We start from the raw sequence: 7,146 nt of genomic DNA on the forward strand, positions 1-7,146 counted from the left end.
GACATTATTTATTAATTAATATATAAATAACACAAACAGGGAACACTAGGGAAAACTGGGCAGGTACGTGATACGGCAAGAAACAAAATACTGAACACGAAACAAAATACAGAAACTGAAGACACCAACTTGAAGACAAGGGCTCCGGGATACAGATGCGGTGGGAATAAATAGACAAGTCAATAAGACACATAAGTGAGTAACATCATAACGTCTCAGTATGTAAACCGCTATTTATTTATCAATTTTCTGAAGGTGTTTTCAGTGTCGGAGGTGAAAATGTAACTTTACAGTTTCTCGCTAGCATTCCAAATTGTTTTGGTCTTATCTTCAAGACATAAGTAATACAGATATCAGTGTGTGTCTCTCTTCACTTAGCTCAACTCTAAACATGGCCCTGTGTTACCTCTGCTGTCAGAAGTACATAATGCTGACTTGAAGCAGTGCTAGACTTCCAACTTGCTACTGTACCTGTTTTAGTACATTAAAGCTGTGAAGAGTGCTAGGTGCTAAACTCTGTCTTCAATCTTATAATCTTTTTTCATATTCTTTGTTTCTCACATCACGATGAAGGCTAGTGTGTGATATTACCTTTATCAGAGCCTTAAAGATTTTATCTGGATCTAACGTTTGTCCCGAAAGCCCAGAGCGATCACACAATTTCCACAAAAATTTCTTTCATCATGTTAAGTAGAAGCATTTGCTTGTCACACAGTGTACATTCTTATCATACAGTACAGCACAGTGAAATTCTTTATTCTTTCTTCACATATCCCAGGTTTGGTGGGTGGGGTCAGAACGCATTGTCAGCCGTGATACAGCACCCCTGGTGCAGAGGGCCTTGTTCAAGGGCCCAACAGTGGCAGCTCAGCAGTGCTGGGGCTTGAACCAGCCTTGAGCCACCACTGCATACAATAACAGGGTAATGAGACTCATAAAGGCAGTTTGTAGTAGTTGTTTATTAGAGATAATCCAGATTGAAGACCTACCTCTTCCTGAAACACTTAAACTAGCACTTCCCCTGTTTGTTTTATGTATACATATATATATATATATATATATATATATATATATATATATATATATATATATATATATATATATATGTATCCATGTACAGTATCTAAAGTCTGTGACCTAGTGAACTAGTGTTAATTTATTCAGTGATAGAGACTCGGCTGGAGATAAGGACGTCTGCCAAATGCCAGAAATGTAAATGTAAATAATCCAAAATATTGAATTTAATTTATATTTCATTTAAACAACACTTTGGAAAAGAACGGCTCATGTTGTAATCGTCGCCCGGGGACGGGACACAATGTCTCTTATTCACACATTACAATCCAATTTTCTATTCTGTCTATGTCTAACTGGTTATTTATCACACACTCCAAAGCACATTATGTACTTTCTAGATGTTAGAAAGCTATGGTGGGAGAATAGAACCAGCCTCTGTGTCTTTAAGAATCAGGGAGAAAGAAAGAATCGGGGAGAGCAAGGAACTTAGAAGGAACACTGATCTGCATGCGTACTACATGCATTCATTCTCTCTCTCTCTCTCTCTCTCTCTCTCTCTCTCTCTCTCTCTCTCTCTCTCTCTCTCTCCATCCATCTCTTTCTCTCTCTCTTATACTTCTTACACTTCTCCTACCATACTCACGTGGATATAGAGACAGTTGGGGAAAACACACAGGCTCCTCAGACACTTTTCACTTTCCCCCAACCCTGGGGCCTCGTTTTTTTTTTTCTTCAACTCTGTTCATCTCAGCAGCTATACAAGAGTCAGGTTTCATCCGTATGGAGTTGGATGCAGGTCTTGAGTCTGAGAGTCGATCTGGTAAGTGCCTGAGAGGACAAACACAAGGAAAAGAGGCCCCTTCATGTAGAAACGATTGTTCCTTAGCTTCTGTGCCGGTGGTCTAGAGATGGCCAGGTGCCAGGAATGTGGTGATTTCTTTAGCGGGATGCTAAAGATCGCTCAAAATGATGTCGGAGCTCAAGTAGAAAATGTTTGTGTGTGTCAAGCTCTGAATCTTAGTTGTGAAGTTTGTTGAGAAATTCTATATTCCAGAGTTGGCTGGAATATTAGAAACGTAGGATTAGATGTTTAGACATTTAGAGGTATCGTTTTGTGTTGTGTGTTTCTTAACCCGGTCCTTGTGGTTTATTTTGTAGGTCAGCGAGTGGTATTTGCATGCATGTGTGTGTGTGTGTGTGTGAGAGTTAGAGAGAGAGAGAGTTGGAGTGTGAGAAATTTCACCAACCAAAAAAACAACTCATCATTTCACTCACGTGTCTAATTGTGAAAGTATGTTTAATACAGCAATCGGAAATCATATTCAGTAACTGCAGTAAATAAGAGACAGAAATTAGAATATAGTTACAAAACTGAGATCTTGTAGAGTTTAAGGAGTCAAAGATCTTTATCTCAGTGAGCGTTCTTGATCCTTTCGTCCCCCCTTTTCCCTTCCCTTCCATTTACTCTACACAGAGAGTTGCCAAGTTCTCCTGTGAAGGATGTCTAACCTTCACAAAAAATGTGCAATGCTTGTGAAATGAGTTAACGTCTAAAATATTTTCAAGGAGGATAGAAACACCTTTTCTTCCATCTCCTCCTCACATTAGGCTTCCTGCCGTTCCTGAGAAACACAAACCAAGATGAGAGAAGAGCGAAATGTAAATGAGACAGAGGTGTTGAGGGAAACGCAAAGACGGAAAGTTCAGGCGAAGGCACTACTCTGGCAGTGTTGAGACTCCGAAAACCACCATGCAGTCAGCAGTAACGTTCAACATCTGTGTTATGCACGCACCAAACCACAAAAAAATCCCAGAATAAACCCAAATAACATGCTGCAGTACTTTGAATTGCGTCCCTGCCCTTCTACACTTTGCTAAAAAGTGCACACAAGGGCACGCAGTACTCCAAGTCTCTGATCGACTCAAATGTTCAAATTGGATTTTAAACCTTGTTAGGAATTAAACAATGGAAATCCTGCAGGTTGATTCACTAGAACAGTGTTATGTGAAGAAATTAATTGCTGTAGACCTGGAAAGGGTTGAATATCTTCTTCCAAACTGACTGACAAACAACGTAGGTGATTTATATTTTAATCGTCTATGAAACTTTGGGGAAAATATGAGGAAAAAAATGACTTGAATCAGAGCTTTTGACACACACATACTTATATATATAAACGATTCACTCCATATTTGACACTATATCCCAGCATGTGTATGGAGAGACAGTTGGAAATTTATAATGTACTGTTTCAGGAAAACTTACACGCCTAAGCTCAGATTACAGGACAGTAAAAAGACCAACAAAGTGTTTTACTGTCAAACTTTATTGCATACATAGTTTTTATAAGATTTATTCAGTATAACGGCTCAAGGCTCAAGGTACGTGCGATGTAGTGAAATGTTTTTTCTTAGTCACTCATCCCACAATGCAACAATAAAAAAAGGGTAAAAATAGAGAAAATTGAATATAATAAATTATAGAGAAAGTAGAATACAGTAAATGATATTATAGATATATAACACATACAGTAAGATTCACATTTTCTTGACACAACAACTTACTGGGCATGAATGAACTCTATACATCAGTGGATTTGATCTATCTATCTATCTATCTATCTATCTATCTATCTATCTATCTATCTATCTATCTATCTATCTATCTATCTACAGTATCTATATAGCTAGATTGAACCCACAACTCATGCAGATTTATTGAGAAAAACCTTTTTTTAGTTGAAGGATCAGCTGACCAAGCTCTTATCTTCACTATATTAAGAGCCAAAGTATTGGTGTTTAAGGTGTTGGACTACAGATAGAAAGGTTGAGAATTTAAATCCAAGTTTCATTATTCAGAGAATTATATTATTCATTATCCGAGAATTCATTATTTTTGCAGTGGATGTTCTACAGGTTCAACCATCTTCATATACGTTTATATATTTTTATCCAAGCGAGTTGGGAAACACTAAACCTAAAAGAATGTTTGTAATCAGTGTCTCTCTTGATTTCAAAACCTAGACGTTGTTTGAGAATGTTCCAGCTGTTATAGACATATATGAACTTGCTACAAGTATGCAGCACTTCCTTTGCTCTCATGTGGGCTGAAGGACATTAATAAAAAAACTGATCACTTTTTCGTAGTTATATTACTGTCTTGCTGTCGATTCAAATGTTTGGATCTTTTGGATACAGAAGCCGAGGTGGCATCGTTATTAACTTATTCAGGAACTTTATTTCTGAAATCTTTAAAGGTCTTTGGGAAGACGTATTAACAACAGCGCAGGGCCGCTTGCTTACATTTGTTCTAGCTTTAACACTGATATTTTCAGACCATATTGGAAAAGGGCATGTTTTTCCTCACAGGACCTGAGTGGTTGCAGGTTTTCATGCCAGCCAAATAGAAGACAGATGTTAACAGATGTTGTTTGGTTTTCATGCCACTGTATGCTGTGTACTTCTGGATGAAGTAGTTCTGTATATATGCACATATAACTCATCATCATGATCAATCAGACAACCCCCACATGCCAGGAATGTTGTTTTAATGTTTTTTTTTAACACCCATCATTCAACTCCCATACATTCCCAAATGCTTGAATATGTTCTGACTAAATGGGAAACTATGTTTAACAGACATATTTATAAGTCATAGGCCACATCTTATTTTTCCATTATTTATAATATATATATATATATTATAATAATGGTAGTTCAGAGCAATTAATATTTCTCTCAAAGCAAACAACATTGCAGGAACTGTAAATTTACCTGCTCATAACTGATAATCAAATGCTGGGATTGCCAATGTAAACTCAACACAATCTGTTGTCAGTAGCTTGTACAGAAGCTCTTGGTGTGGACTGACTGAGGGTTTGATGTGAAGCTTGACATGAAGCACAAGTGTGTGAATTTGGAATTTGAGGTAAGTCTGGACCTGCCTGTGGTTTCTTTCATTTCAAGGTGTTACAAATTCTGATCTTAAAATCTTAAAAAAAAATCTTAAAAACATTTATAGAACATAATAATCCTGGACTGTTCCAGTGTTTGCTTATGGTTTTCTCCTTTGTAACATTTTCACATGTAAGAAACATACTCTTCCTGTGCCACTTTAGGCAGTTATGGAGCACGCCTGCTGATTTCAGACATGCTATATCATCAGGAAATGGCACTGGCCTTTCTCAGGCAGGCTCCTTCTAGACCTCCCATGGGCCATGTGCTTTGCATCTGCAGCCAACAGATGCAGACATTCTACTGCCCTGAACCTGGATTTGTTCCAAAACACACCCTTGCATACTTCCTATCATGACTCAGAAGTGCGTAAGCCATGAGGCTGTATGTCATATGAACGGTCAGTTGCAGCACGAGGGAATAGACGTATATACATCAAGAACAACTAAAAAGTTTCATAATTTTACTTGTGACGTCTGAAATTTCCATGCTGCCTATTTCCTGTTTTTAGTGCGAAGTATATGTTGTAGTGGTCGTCTAGCTGTCTAAACTATTAGCTACCTTGATAAACTATATGATCAAACAGGAATGACAGGATTCAACCCACAACCTACATACCTAATGATCTACTCTTTCATCCTGGAGCAACACTAGCCAATCATGGACCAGAGTGTATGGAAGCATAATTTCCTAGATCCTAGAACCTCTGAAGTTGCTTTTAGTATGATATTCAGTATGCGGTTCTGCATTCTTATCTGGTGTTTGGTAATTTGAATCAATATAGATCAGTGTTTCTATCGGTACCATTAGTGCCTTGCATAAGTATTCACCCCTTCCTTGAATGTTTTCACATTTTTGTATTGAACAGATCCACACATAATATCCCTTAATATTGCAATCAAAATTATTTACATTTACAGCATTTAGCAGACGCCCTTATCCAGAGCGATGTACATTTTACCTCATTTTTATAGAACTGAGCAATTGAGGATTAAGGGCCTTGCTCAGGGAATCGAACTCACAACCTTCTGATTGGTAGCCCAACACCTTAACCACTAGGCTATCACATCCCCCAATTTGCCAAATGTACAATGCAAAGCTGTTGTTACATAAATCCCTACATCACTTCTGGTGTGTCCGGTTGCCATCAGAAGTCATGTATTTGTTGAAAAGCGTCCACCTGTGTGCAAATTTGTGTCATGTGATCATGCTATTCAGCTAAGATTAGTCCAGTATAAAGTTCCGTTATTTAAAAAAATTAAAACAGTAATAATATATAAAAAATAGAGGAATAAACTATAGATCAAGTACAAAAAAAAGTACATTCTGCTCTCTAAAAAAAGGCATAACATCAAAAATATGCGATCAAGTAAAGAGAGCAAACAATTTTCAATAGAACTCTTCGGTATTATTCCTACAACAAAATGTGGAAAAGTTCAAGGGGATAAATACTTCTGCAAAGCTCTGTAACTGTATTGTCTATGACATTACCTCAGTCATACTTCAGATATGATGTGGTATGATTTGGATAATAAAAATCCTCAATAAATGACTCATGCTTTCCTTTTTCTATCACTCTGGTGCAGATTAAGCTTTGTCTCATCTGGCTATAAGACTTATCCCAGAATTGCATTCTACCAGCTTTTTATTATCTTTCTAGCAAATTGTAACCCGATCTTTCAAATCTTTACTGACGCTTTGTATTTCATGGTAAGCTTTCCTAGATCAGGTTTTTTTTTTTTTCATCCTTGCCTTTACCGTAGTGTTTAATAGATGTTATGTTTAGTTCCTGGAAATACTTCCTGATCTGTTCAGCAGTTTTGAAAAGAAGAATTTACTGATTATTCTGACTAAGTATTCTTCAGCCATCTGCTAATATGGAATGGCAGGATGTTTGTTGTGAGAATGTTATTGAGTCTTTGGCGTTCATGTTGGGATCCAGTCACATCGGAATACTTTTCCTGACCTAATCATAAGCTAACAGTCCAAAAAACTAATTTCCAAATGTTTTTCCGCAGTCAAACTGGGTGGAGTCCTTTCGTCTTTGCAGTTCTGTGCCAAAATGCAACTTTTAACGCTAACATCACCATTAGAGACCTTGTGTTTGTCATCTTGTAGATCTCTAATAAGCCAAGTTGCAGCTAACACAGATATTATGTCATCGATAGCTGAGGC

Source organism: Tachysurus vachellii, chromosome 26, assembly GCF_030014155.1.
Source record: "Tachysurus vachellii isolate PV-2020 chromosome 26, HZAU_Pvac_v1, whole genome shotgun sequence".
Taxonomy (NCBI): domain Eukaryota; kingdom Metazoa; phylum Chordata; class Actinopteri; order Siluriformes; family Bagridae; genus Tachysurus; species Tachysurus vachellii.